The 14693-nt window shown below is 47.5% G+C and overlaps 1 protein-coding gene across 1 annotated transcript in view; it reads left to right on the plus strand.

Moving 5' to 3' along the window:
- Window positions 1-5666: 5666 nt before the first annotated feature.
- LOC144173190 (uncharacterized) overlaps window positions 5667-14693 on the plus strand; it is a 30129-nt gene continuing 21102 nt past the window's right edge. Inside the window, exon 1 of the mRNA XM_077701699.1 lies at window positions 5667-5798. The gene's annotated coding sequence lies outside the window, so the exon portion shown is untranslated. The remainder of the gene's footprint in view (window positions 5799-14693) is intronic.

Here is a 14693-nt window from a genome sequence, read left to right on the forward strand (position 1 = left end):
GCACGCGTGCGCAATTCTTTCAAGTTTACTTAACACGACAGGAGGCGCTGGTTTGCGTGCTACAAAATGGGCGACACGAAGCTGCGAGGAAGAGAACGAACTACGGAACAGTAGTTATTATGTTTACAAACACACCGGCACCCCACCTGCGCCTACTCGTATACGAACTTCCAACGAAATCCGCAGTCCTGCAAGTGTGTACGTCTGCACGCAACGCGTGTCGCCTGCGTTGCGTGCTGCTCTTTCGCCACGCAGTGTTGCAGTCCGGAGAAAATCAAAGCCACAGCGAACGTTGAGATTGAAAACGGAGACGAGAAAAGAGAAGAGAGCGGTTCTTACGGTCGCAACAGGCAGTCAGTCCACACACAGCCAAGCGAGCGGCCGCCCCTACTCCGCGCAGCTGTCCGAAGTACTGCTCACTGGCCGTACAAATCGCCCAATGGCGTGACCGCTGCTATCAATACATACGCCCGCGTGTGTTCCGTTGGAGAAAAAGTACGGCACTCTCGCACGGTCGCGCAGGCGAGATACGCGCGGAGTGCTGCCGTGATTGCGTTCTTTCTTTTACTTGGTCGTTCTCGGATGTACGTGATGCCGAACGTTTTACTCGTGCGAGCTGACTCGCTTTTCACTTGAGCGGCTCCTGTCTCTGTATGAGCAACGCTGACGACGTCGAGAGAAAGTTGTAGTTTTGAGCGATCATGCGGCAGCCAGTTCGATGATGTGAAGAAACAAAGTTAGGAAACAGGTAAAAAAATCGGTAATACGCGTGGATGGGAATATGACGTGGTAATCTCATGGTGGGTATTAAGGTAAGGGTTTGTTGTGCAGCATTTTTCTCTAGTGTAATAAGAGCCGTTTCCTTTATTGTTGTTTATGATTCTGTTTTTCTCTCATTTCTGCTTCGCTAAAATATATTTTAAAAGCATTTTTTTCATTTTTCGTTTTTTTTTTGTTGTTGTTTGAATTTCGCTGTATTGTTGGTTAACCCAGACGTCAGCGGTATCACCACTGGAGTAATATGAATTACTGCCCCTGAACCAAAAGAAAGCGCCTCGGGGTTGGCGTAGATATCTCTGGTGCTACTATGTCGTATCGATCGTATGCGCGGTGTATAGCTGCCTGATAAACTTCCCCGCCAGCGTCTAAGCAAATAAAAAGGTGGCCTATGCAACGCTTTCCATGCGCGGTACAGAGATCGATGACGCGAATACCACGCAAAGTAAGATTAAAAAAAAAAAAAGCCTTGTGAAACAAGATCGTCGTCGATTTAGTTTTTCTGTACTCACATTTGTTCCGCGGAGTTCGTTCTCGTTTTTCAAGCAGCTCTGCGTTGTTTCAACTGCAGAAACTCCATTTCATCGTGAATTGTTTGCGCCACAAAAACGAAACGTGGTTTGCATTGATTCAATTCTGCCGCCTTACTTTATAGAGCGCCATGATGCGAAGCCTTTGAAGGAAGATTCCCTCGTGATTCTGTTGCGTGCGCTAAGAGCATTGCTGAAAAAGTGGGATGGTTACAAAAAAGAGACAAGGAAGCCATGTGTGCCTTCGGGTAGAACTAAAAGCAGCAATATGATAGCGGCTTCTTGCAGAATTCGAGCGAACGCCACCGTTCGGAAAGAATGCGCTTGGCGCCACGCCAAACATAATAAGCCTTATACCACCAGAATACTCAAGTATGTCGTTTCACATTGCCGATAAAAAAGAGCAAATGCTACGAAGGTGTGTTCTAGGCGGTGTCTTACGAACATTACCGTGCCTGCATATAGCTCATCACTGTTCAAATGGGCCAACGTTGACATGCAGACAATCACCGCAAAATCTCTAGTAAGAAACCAGCGAATACAGATGGCGCCACTTGATTCGAGGATCCAGACATGCAAATACTCGAGCCATACACATTATAGGCCTTACACCACAAGAATACTCAAGTATGTCATTTCACATTGCCGATAAAAAAGAAAATGCTACCAATGATGTGTTCTGGGCGGTGTCTTTCGTGCATTACCGCGCCTGCAGACAGAGCGTCACGATCGACATACGGCAATTTTGACATCCAGACCACAACCGCAAAATCTCTAGTAAGAAACCAGTGAATACAGATGGCGCCACTTGATCCGAGGAGAGACATGCAAATACCCGAGCTGCATCTGACCATTGCAGCGAAAAGGTGATAGGCATCAGTCACGTAAATGCATGGACGTAAGTTGCTCCCGAGGCTTTTGACGCGTCTGACGTATTAAGGGCCGGCAGGAAGAAGTGCATTGAGAAGCTGTCAGAACATTCCGACACTCACTCAATCGTATGCAGAGGCGTCGATTACGTTTTCGTTGCTCGTGGGAATGACCCGTCATGGGCCATGGCTGGCGCCGCGTTTTCATGGCGAGATCGATCCGCTGGCATGAGACAAAGCTACAGCAGGTGCAGCGCGCTCTTTGGCCAAAGGAAGCTCGAAACCCCCCATAAACACGCCCTTCACAGCGAACGTTAACAATGTTTGAGCGACCGGATGCAGTTGCATCAGACCCGCATTCAACGGGCCTAACGGAAATATTGTCGGGCTCGTCAGGGAAGGAGTTATCGCTTGAGAACAGAATTTTCCTCAGCAGCGACTTTGACAGATGCAGCAGGCTCTAACAAATTGCGCTGAGGGCCTAAGGTGGGCCTGGGGGTCAGTGAAAAGTGTCAATGTTGCACACACAAAGTAATTATTTGATGTATTGTCTAAATTCCTTTCTTGTAATAATTTCGCCATTCCCTATGTGTTTTAAAGCCGCTATTGCTAATTACCATTTGATGTTTTAGCATATTTTAATGAAATTAAAACATTTCGGTCGTAATTGTTTTAGTAATTCGAGGCTCATGAGTACAGAGTGTAATCATAGTAATTAATTAATTAATTATTGCAAGCAGGCCGGAATTAATTTGGCAAATAGTAACGATGGTCATTCCAATCCTCTGGCTAACCTTGTACCTCATCTCCTATTGAGGTGAAGAACGGCAACTGCTCCTCTATACAGAAATACGAGGCCGTAGCCACGGCTCCGCACTAACGTGAAGTGGAGTGTCTGTTGCTGTTTTTTTTTTTTTTCGTTTGTGTTGAGGCGGACAATTGTCATGAACCATGCCGGCGAAAGTGTCACTTACAGCTTTGCTGCGGAACACGCACATGGCGATGGAGTTCTGTACGAACTACACTTCCTAACCGAAGAGAAAACTTCCGTGCAGCACTTGCGCCTTTTTCGGGAATTCGGTCTGGGGCGGTATTCTCGTAACTGTCCCTTTTAAAAACGTCCCTTTTGAGTCCCTTTCATCGTGACGTACTTCCGGTTAAGCAGTGGGCGTTTGCAGTAGGTTTGTTGCGCTTGCGTTACGTCACTTCCGGTTGTTTGCTTTTAGCCAATCAGGGCTCGCCAAAAGGGACACTTTTGAAACGGACGCAAAAGGGACAAAACTCGAGAATACCGCCCCTGGTATGATAGCGCACACTAAACCTATGTCTTCCTTGGTGCGGATACGCTCGCAACCCCGAGTGCTCGGGATGACGGTGTGTTATTGCAGCACCCGGCGGCTAAACTTATCCCCAGGCCATTAAGACGAACCTTGAAACGCTGGTTCGAAGAAAATATTGTTCACCTTTAAGAGCACTGCTATAAAAAGATGCTTCCTGCTAAAAAAAAAAAAAAACATCTTTCCCTTCAACAAAACGCGAAAACGAGCTTCATTGAGTTTCACATTACGGGAATCGAGTGGTCGGAAGACCGCTTACACGAACGGGAAACTGATTTGTACACAGCGCTTATTGCTTAGTTTTCACATATCAGCGCATCCCGTTTCTTTATTCTTGACGTAGTATTCAAATGTTCTCTTTTATTTTGAGCCGGAAGTTTTCGCACGCCTGTTCCCGTGTCGTAGGGCTCAGGTTGAAGGAACCAGCCGAGCTGACTTTCTTTTAAAGGGACCCTGTAACACTTTTTTCAAGTCTTTTTTAAATCTGAAATGCTTGCAGAATGTAGTCACCCAACACACCCAGTACCTAGATTTGATCGCCGCAGAGTACCTCAGCCAAAAATTACTGCTCTATGCTCATCAGATAACTTGTAAACTCGCTCAAAAGATTTTTCTCTCTACCCCGGTCTTGACGTTCTTCGACGGCCCAAATTACATCACTGAGGCCATGTAGCGGCTGTTGGTCGGTTTCTTTTCTGTTGCAGCAATGAACGCTTCTGGATAGCAACTTTAAAATAAAGCCACAAAAACAAAGCAGAAACGGACGGCGTATCTGGTGCGACGAGCCAATCACGCAGTGCCGCATCGTGGTGGCGATAACTGTAGATTTCGCAGTGCTTCCATACGCGAAGAAAAGAGTGAAAGCGTTTATCAAAAGGGTTGCAGGGTCGCTTTAAGTTGACAAGTGAAGATGCAGCCGCGAGTCCGGCCCCAGCAACGCAACCATGGCTGCTTTCAGGCGGAAGAGGCGCGCAATATTTCACGCGCAACTTGTCAGTACCAGCCAAATCGGGCAATTAAACATATGAGGGGGTTATGATAGAGGAGGAGACAATGCTCGCCGGATATCTTCACCATAATGGCGAGCTATGTAAGGGAACGCGGACAATTTCCTATACATAACGAACAAAAGCAGCGTCCAGCGACGAATGACACGCACACGCAACAAAAACACGTGCGATTTGCCGGCAATTGAAGCAACAAAGGGAATAAACGAAAGACAAAACGGCGCAGGACAAAAGGCGGCGGGAAGGAGGGTCCCTTTGGAAACCGGACACCCCAATCAATTACGGCCGCTGGAACCGGCAGGCCACGTAGCCCGGTTGCGTGCCCGCCACACGCGTTCGGAGAAAGGGCCGCACCTATACGCAAGCGGAAGTCCAAGCCGGCTGCTCCCGTGGGGAAAAAAAAAAAAACTGTGCGCTGTCCTGCTGTGCGCGCAACGGCTGACGGGCGCCAGCTCTGAAGTTGCCAGCGTAGTATGAAAACTGGAATAATAATGATAACGAAACTCAACAAACTAAAAAAAAAAAAAAGAAAACAGGCAATTCATTAAAAGGCGCAAACGAAGATTAACAGGCAAACAGACGCTGTGTTCTCTTGTCTATCCTGTTTCTCCTCGTTTTTTTTTTTTGTTGTTGTTGCTCTTGTTCGCTCTCGTTTTGACGTCCGTACACCAGCTAACACCCACACCTACAAAACGTATTAGCAAAAAACAAGGGCTAGAAAAACGCCTAGAACAAAAGGCGAGCCATAAATCCTGCGCCAACTGTATTTTTACATTACGGATTCTTTTTTTTTTTTTTTTTTCCAGGCGGTTGCCGCTCTTTCTTACGGCTTGTTTTCTACGTTTTCCACCAACTCGCGATGGGTGCCGCCGCCACCGGCGACACATAAGCGACTTCGCTTCGTGTCGGTATTTGGAGAGATGCGACCTCGCGATTAAAATGCACCCGAAACGGCAGGATGCGAGCAGGGAGGGGGCGTATCCGTCTTGCGTGCGCTCGCGTCAGATGCGCCTTCAGGGAGCGGGATTTCGCGGAAGACGGTTTCCAGCCGCCTAACTGCTCCTTCCCGGCAAGAACGGCAACTACCCGGCAATTAAAGGTGGTGCAGGCAGCAAGGAGGCAGGCAACAGGCAGTGGAAACAAGAAACAACTCAAAGCTCGCGCGTATCCCAGGTTACAGCAACCGTAGGCTTCACTTTTAGAAAAAGAGCGCAGGACGGATCGGTGGGAGGAGACGGATCCGTGAACCTGATACTACTTTTTTGTTGTTCGACAGAGGTAAGATTCCTGTGTATAATGCACCCGCGTTGCCTGTGGTGCGAGCAAGTCGCGTGTTGTTTCTGGTCCCGGTGTCTGCGTCTTCTCGGAAGCGTCATGGGAGGAACGCCGAGCGTTGAGCGACAGTGGGAGGGGCTCTCGGAAGCTCGTTAGGCAATTAAGGGTCATTTAAGGGACGCCCACTTTCACGCAGACAGACGGCACGCAAGAGAGAAGCCGAGAAAAGTCCGAAGCGAAAGCGAGACGGACTCGCAGAGCGTGCGCTATACCATACGTATACATATATACAACCGCGAGGTCAGGGCTCGTTCGTTTTTGCACCTGTGCACCGAGACCGCGCGCTTTGTTTAGGTGCACCTTTATTTTTCTTCTTTTTTTCTCAAGACCTTCATTGGCGCAGACAACGGCAGCGAAGGAATGGTCGAGTTCAAGATCAAAGTTCACGCACCAAGGGTAAACGAGGGGAGGTACCCTCCATGTGGAATCGAAATTGAGAAGTGCGAGAAGAAAGCGAAATACGAGTAGGGCTTCTGGAAACGAGTCGTTCCTCTAACTAGCTTCTTCGTGACTGCTTTCTTTTCTCGCCCTTCACGTAACAACGCTCCCACTCTCTTATTTTGCCCTCCTTTCAGCCTCGACTAGAAGCCGATGCTGGGCGATTTAAAAGCATTCCCAGTAAACGTTTAAGACGAACGGGAACCGATCTTTTCCGGTACTCAACTAAAGCGCGCCGAAACGTGGGAGGTTCGTACGAATCCCGAAGATTCCAACGCACTGAGTAAACGGTCCGGGAACGCTCGTTGTGTCGTTCGGCGTGAAAGACGGGCCGGGGAGGAGAGAATTAAGGGTCATCATTACGCGGCTGAAAGAACCGTCGCAGCTGCGAAGCGTAGCCCGGTGTCGAGATGTGCAATTATCCCTGCCTCGCGGTCCCCTCTCCGTCCGCCGACGGACGCAGACACGCCCCTCTTTCACCCCGTGACCACGAGTGCGCAGCTTCATGTGGAGCTCCGGTTTGATAATGCGACATTTATGATGGCTGGCGGCGTGTGCAACACGGCGCAAGACGGGGACATTATGTCGCAATGAGGGGTTTCGTGGAGAAATTTAACATTCCACGGGAGTGTCAGCGGTCGAAGAGAAATTATTGTCGTCGGTCATATTTTACACAGGGATCATTTTAGCTGTAACAAACATGTTTGATGATCAAGCATTTATATGTGGACTCAGCGATGAGAAAACTCGTCTGTTCGTCTGTAACGCTTGTTGTGTCACACTTTCGACGAATACGAAAATGCCATTATATGAGGCCCTGGGCTTTAACGGTTTCCCTATAGGCCGTTTAAATCAGATTGCCTATGCAAATGATTTTTAAGAAATCCATTTGTGACTAAAAATGAAGCTGATTTTGAAGGGGCGCGTAGTATAGTGCTGCATATATGGACACGTGATATCTTAATGAGGTATTTAATAAAAGTGCAGGGGCCGCTATGCTTTGACGGCAGACTCCCATAATTTCTCTATAAAATATTTTCACAGCAATGCACTATGTACAGTGGTGAAGCTGACTTTTGAAAACTTGTATAGCAAATCATTACGGATAAATCCCCAAAATTCGTGCTTTCGAGTCTCTATATAAGAATTTTTTATGCTAAAGCATTACGCTAAAGCATTAAATAACCCATTGAGTGAAAAATATGGCGTCGGCGTTGGAAGCCGAGAAAACGGTACCTATGCGACTACGAGGGGTTCCATAGAACGAGCTTCGTTTGAATCAATAAAAGCGCGAGTAAATGATGGCGCTGCTATAGGCATTGTTGCCATTCTCAAGGCCATGTGCAAAGCGGGGAATTGAAACTGTGGCCTTGGGTTCCCTGCTTCAGCTGCGGAAGCGACATTGGACCCTTTCCTGGGGACACGTCCAGGACTCCCACCAGACCGAACTCGGCCCATGGGCCCATGGTAGCCACCGGACATCGCCCAGGCCAAACTACCGGCATTCATCGCTGGGCGCATGGTCCTCTCTACAAGCAGCTGTTGTACTTTCTTGGTCAGACTGGCCTACACAATATTTTCTAGAACATGAAGCCGCCTGCATCCCATCACTGTTTCTCTCTATTCAGTTTCTTCGTCTTTATACATACATGCCAACTTGAGCACGTATCTTTCCGTTCCTGTGGCAAAGCGGCGCAATTAAAAAGCAGTGCAGTGTTCGGCAGCATATCAAGCACACATGTCGTTTACATAGCACAGCGGCGATGCCGACAGTGTTACTTGCAACGCTTAAGTGGAAGGGGAACTCAGTGGCATTCAGTGGGACATTAATGCTCTCGGATTCACAGCTGATAAATGTTCCTAAGTGTCCTCGGAGCTTTTTTAATGTATTTTCTTTCAGTTACATGGCAACGCAAGGCATATTTTTTGTGCAACCCGTGCTTTTTGACTTCAAAATATTATGAACGACCAAATCTGGGATGATGTTCCAACGAATATGTTGTAAAGCAGGATCTAATTTTTTTTTGTATAAGATATCTTTAGAGCTGACTTTTCAGTTCATTTGTCGTTAGCTCTCACTTCTTTTTAAACGAAAGTATGTCCAAGCAAACTTAAATTCGAAATGGGAATGCCGAAACCACTGCTTTTCTTTTCTTCATGACGGTTGTTCGCGCTCGGGGCCATTCTTCTATGTATTCCGCTTGTGCAATCTTTAAGTCACGCGTTGGAAGAGACGTCCGATTTTGCGACGCTCGAGTATTCAAGTCAGTTGTGCAGCATGAATACCGAAAAAAAAAATAAATAAAGAACGTGAAGCCAACGTTTAGGAAGCGAACAGATGCTGCTGTCGCTTTGTGTCGAGTGAACATCTTCAAGAATGAAAAGAAAAGGAACCAAGGAAAGGATGAAAGCCTGTCCCCTAAACGCTCCGCTGCTTTCTACGAGCTTGCAAAGCGATGTTTACAGCCCGGTTTACCGTTGTTCCAAAGTTGCAACTAAGTGAAGCTCTAGAACCGAACAATGCTTACGGAGCTGTTTCTTAAGGGGCACATTAGGCCGACATGCGTACAAAGCATTCGTAGTGTTTACGGCTGCCAGAAAAGTATGTGGCCCGTCACAGTTTTTTTTTTCGGATGCTACACTTTTTTCTTAAATAGTTGATGGAGGCACGAACTATGCCCAATATAGATGCACATGTTTGGAAAATTTCCGCCAACAACTTTCGTGACAGAAAGTTTCATAGTTCGGGGTTCTTTCTCAGGGGAGGAAGTTCTCGCCCTCCGAAAGAAATGTCTTTCCCAGGGCATCTTGAGTAGGGTGTTTTGAGAAGAAGGAGTCAGACAACAACAGACTTTTCCATAGCCAGCATGCCCTGGAACCATTAGCGGCTCGAGTTTGTACAATGTGTGGCCAACTTGGAACTTGAACAAAGACACGTGTAAAGAATGGATCCCAGAGTTACAAAAAAGAAATACAGCAAGGCCCCTATAGTTTCCAAGTGGGAGGAGCACGTTGATTTGGGGATACGATTGGGAAAAAAACAAAAACAAAGCTAAAGCCAAAGGCTAAGATTCAGTTCATTACTGAAACTCACCGACACGACAGGCTGTTTGTCATGCACTCCCCGTATTCAGTCAGCGTTGCTGGAAATAAAATAAAGAGAAGGCACTGTCACCCGTGCAGCCTTTTTTCTCCCTCCGCCATCAATGAGGTGAAACAAGAGACAAACGCTACGCCTAGAAGTAGCCGTGTATCAAGATAAACGAAGATTAAATCAAAGATGATAGCTGATTTTCAAGATAATCGCAGCACTTTACGATTTTAAAATGATGATATTGCGCTCCGAAGCCCCATACTTAAATTTTTAATGCCAAGACAGCATAAATTAGTACAAAAGTAGATGAAAATAGCCTCATTCGACAACGGCTTCTAACAAACAGTACTCTTCGTAATGATCTAAATGTAAATAAAATTATATAAAAAAACCCACTCCAGATGCGTTGGGGCAGGCGCATTGAAAGGGAAGAACTTCTGGCGCGCTCCGGCGACAGAGATACTAAAACGCGTCATAGTTCGTTCTTTTCTATTCTTTCCCTCTCTCACTCTTTTTCTCGCATTTTACGGTTGACTTCCACAGCGGCGGAATTCAAAGTTTAGCAGCCTTTGCATTAAAGTCAACCATGTCGGCGCGACGAAACCAATTAAACGCAAAAAGGCCCGAAAAGCGGTTGTCTGTCTTTCATCCCAAAAAGCGACCGCAACTTGGGCGGCATACCAGAAGAACTGCTCATCATTCAGGCCGCAGTGAACGAGAGGGAAAGAGAGAAAGAAAGAAAGAAAGAAGGCCGCCGCCACCGCCACCCAGAGGAATGAAATGGGGACGAAAAAGTACCACGTGCGACTCGGGCGGAACAAAGAAAACGGGGACGAGACGTGCGAAACTTTTTCACATTTTGCCCGCCTCTTGGCACCGTCAACATCATTCTGGTCTGCGCAGTGAATCGAAATCTCTCTCTTCGAATTCTCACGTCGTGTTTGTCACGTCCCGGCTCCGACGCAGCGAAATAGCAAAAGCGAGGAGCATAAAAAAAAAAAAAAGATCGGCAACAAAAAGGCCGGAGAGACACGTTCACGCTGGCGGTGAAGCAACCACATAATATGGCGAAATAAAAATATTTTCGCGACGTGGCTCCGCGCTAAAAGGCGAACAAAATTGAAGCCAGAAGGCCGCCTCTTTGTAAAGCGGCGCCTTCAGACTGGCGTGAATGAGACAAAGGCGTTTTTTAGCTGTGAAGGGAGAAGAAGAAAAAGACGAGAGCGCGCGAGCATTGAAAGTAAAAATAATGAGCGTGTCGGATTTGCCTGTGAGCATCAGGCGCACATGTGTCTTGCGGTCTCGTGAACAAAGAGTCCCGGATAGTTGACACAATGAAGAATAAAAAAGAAAAACAATTGAATATACTGCTCCACCAAGCGCGGCTGCACGTGACAAGATATCTAAGCAAAGTGTGCCAAGTGCCATGCTTAACGATCCGTAAGCTACTCAAAGACGCGCGTCCAGGCCGCTGGCTTTTGTTTTCACAAAGAAATGTGTTCCGGCCTGTCTGCATGTTTCCCGCGCCAAGAATGCTTCGAAGAGAGGCACATCAAGGGCGGAAGCACCACGACACAGCCTCACAGGGGAAAAAAATGTCGCGCGGGAAGACAATACACGAGTCATCCTTATTAGCTTCAACCTTAATTTTCAGCTGGTTATGGTCGAGTTAAAATTAAGGAGAAACAGCAATTGAGAGGCTTTGAAGTGTTAAGTGGGCTTCTTGAAGCCTGATCACCTCTTTAAGTTCTGCGACGCACTTGACCAACTTAAAGAAGGCAACGGTCCGCCAAAGTGCAAAAGAAAATCAAATGTCTGACCGTATACGTGAGAAAATGCACCGCGACGTCGGGTTTGCTACTCCATCACTCCGGTTGCCCTTGCGCAAAACCGGCTTTGGACCTACCGAGCGCGCGCTGTTATGCCGGTATACTGCAGTACTGTACCGGGTACCGCTTCTGCGCTCTCTGCTTTAACTCTTTATTACATTGCGGTCAGCTCCAAAGCCCCACGCCGTTCAAAGCATGATATGATCCTCAAGCTTATTTGATTTGTCACTTGCATATGCATCTCGAGTATATAAGTTATCAATAGCCACCCTTTTCAAGGTCAGTCCAGTGTAAGTGTGCATGCGTCTTTCTTAGGGATGACCACTGTCAACGCTCAAAAGAAATACTTTTTAGGTGCGGAGTACCTTATGACCGCACAATGTCCGTCCGCGTCTGTGCGCATGGAATTTAAAATCGCAAAAAATCACACAGGCACCGGAAGGATGCCAGCCTGCGTCTGGTAGACCAGACAGAGTTAGCGTCAGTCGTCTTGCCCATTGCACTACGACCGTGAGTCAGTACCCGGGAGTCAAACGGCTTACTCCCTCGCCTGTAACGGTGCGGAGTACCTTAGGACCTCCCAATATTCGTCCGCGCCCATCCGGCGCGCACCACCATCAAGCGAAAATCAGGCGAAATTCGATTTGAGCCGTGAGTTGCAGTTTCATTTAGGGAATAATCAAGGTGCAACTCACGGTTCAAATCGAATGACGGTCGGGGCGCAAATCGGATGTCCCTCGGGGCGCAACTTGGATGCCATTTCGAGTCCCTGTACTCTACACCCTCGCCATCATCCACGGAATGGAGATGCTGCCATTTATCTTTCACCTAAGTTCTATGTCATCTCTCTGTCATGTGCTAAAAAGCTTGACTAGTCATCCACCTTCGCGCAGTGGATTGGTCTACGATATTTTTTCTACTGTTGCGCTTTGATCTTGCTACTTTCCTACCCCGTTTTTAACCCGTATTTCTTTATTTATCAGTTGTTTTCGTAATACCTAATTTAGCGGGTATCGCTTAATTAAAAGAACGGCGGTATTCCCGGTTATGTACTAATGTTAGAACTCACATTTGACTAACGCTAACTTTGCGCTAAAGAATGTCTAAACCATGCAACCAATGGTAGTAGTATGGAAAGGTTCGATTCGATTACGAGGTTCAACGTGCCGACGGTACGCAGGCGATGAGGCGCGCCGTAGTAGAGGTATCCGAATTAATTTTGACTACCTGGGGATCTTTAACGTGCGCCGGAAACTCGAACACACAGGAATTTTTGCTTTTCGCCTCCATCAAAATAGCGGCTGCCGCGGCCGGGAATCGATCCCGCGACCTCGCGCTCAGCAGCACAACGCCTTAGCCACTGAGCCACCACGGCGGGTGTAGTTTGGAAAAGGTCCTACCTATATATTAACTTGCTGGTTATTTATTTATTTATTTATTTATTTAATACATACTGCAGACCATGGCTAGGTCCAAGCAGGGGGGCACAAGAAGATAAAATGCAGAAAAATACAAACAATACAAGCAAACAAGGCACTTATACAGGGGGTAATTCATTCCACTCTTGTATCGTACGCGGAAAAAAAAAGGATATTTGAAGGTGTCAGTCGCAGCAAAATATGGGGCGAAAGCGTTCGGGTTGTGATGCCTAGTAGGTCTTGTTGACAACGGTGACAAGAACTGTGATGGGTCAATTGACAGTGCACCTTTGCTTAGTGAAGAAAGGAAATCAAAGCGGAAGCACTTTCTCCTAGATTCAAGGCTTGGGATATTTTTAGTAGGCATTATTTGTGAGGGAGAATCAGTGCGGGAGTATTTAGAGTAAATAAACCTTACAGCTTTTCTCTGAATTCTTTCTATTTTACGGATGTTGTGATTAGTGTAGGGGTCCCTTTGTTATCACATAAATGCGTTTTTTTTTCAACGACATACGTTCTCCGGCTAAACGACTTCAAAAAATGAACGCCAGAAAGTCTGCCGGTGTTCACCGAGGTAAGCTTCAGGCATAAAACGGGCGAGCTCACCCGCCGCGGTGGCTCAGTGACTATGGCGTTGTGCTGCTGAGCACCAGGACGCGGGTTCAATTCCCGGCCGCGGCGGCCACTTTTCTGATGGAGGCGAAAAGCAAAAACGCCCGTGCGTTGGAGTTTTCGGCGCACGTTAAAGATCCCTAGGTGGTCAGGATTAATCCGGAGCCCTCCACTACGGCGCGCCTCATCGCCTGTGTAGCGTCAGCGCGTTGAACGCCACAACCAACCAAGAAGGGCGAGCTCGAACTACAGTACACCTTCATTGTAACGAATTCCCCGGAAGAGGCTACCGACTTTGTTATAAGCGGTGCTTCGTTTCTTTATTCTTTATAGAGAAGGTTTACTGTACTCTTCGATAAGCAAGCGGGCTTGAAAGAGAGAGAGAGAGAGAGAGAGAGAGAGAGAGAGAGAGAGAGAGAGAGAGAGAGACTTACTTCTCCTAACAGTTCTAGTCAGGGCAGTCGTGCCACAGCCTCTTCATTAGCCGATGGCTGGTCGTAGAACTGATTGATTGTAGGGTTTAACGCACCGATGCAACGCAGGCGATGAGGCGCGCCGTAGTGGAGGACTCCGGATTAATTTTGACCAAGTGGGGATCTTTAACGTGCGCCGAAATCTAGTACACACGGGCGTTCTCGCTTTTCGCCTCCATCAGAAAAGCGGCCGCCGCGGCCGGGAATCGAACCCGCGACCTCGTGCTCAGCAGCGGTCCGTAGAACTCCCAAAGGTCCTCACTAACACGGAGGCAGTGGGCCGCCAGGAGTTCTGGCGTCGACTGGACATTCACACCAGGACGCGGGTACAACCAGTGCTCCCAGGAAGCGATGCGGGAACGCAGGTGTGGTGGTAGGTCTGGTGGATGGCATTCCCAGTAAAGGTGTCGTACCGATGGGTAGGAAGGGCAGTTGGGTGTAGGGCTTTATTTTCATCACATTTCCAACTTCAGGCCCTGGAGGCGGACAAGGCTCTAGCCTCGTCGGTAATGTGCTCCATTAAACCCAACCTGCACTTCTCTTTTCGCTACGGTGGAGCAGACCACGGGCTCTGACGCTTAGTCTGGAGCCACTTTGAACACCGCGCACGCCCACAACTTCCACACTCCACACCTCAGCAAGGCATCTGGTCATGGATCTGCGGAGCGGGACGCAGGTTTTTTAAAAAAAACTCCAATCCCTACAAGAATCGGGAGCATCTTTACGCATATAAAAACCTCCTTATGACAGTAATATAAAATTTTCTCAACATAAAAACAATACTCAACAGAAAAGCTCTCGTGTAGTTTGGGCCTTAATTCAAGTTCGGAAAGTTACTTCCCTACAGTGCTTGGTCATTGTATGGATATTTTCTGCGGCATACTTTGTTTCATTCTTACATTATCTTTTTATTGCTGCCCACACATTCCGTTGTACCAAATTAAAAAAAAAAGAAGCGCTGTGAAAAAAAAAGC

This window comes from Haemaphysalis longicornis, unplaced genomic scaffold (assembly GCF_048455015.1).
Source record: "Haemaphysalis longicornis isolate Haplotype H1 unplaced genomic scaffold, Haemaphysalis longicornis Haplotype H1 scaffold_3, whole genome shotgun sequence".
NCBI lineage: Eukaryota > Metazoa > Arthropoda > Arachnida > Ixodida > Ixodidae > Haemaphysalis > Haemaphysalis longicornis.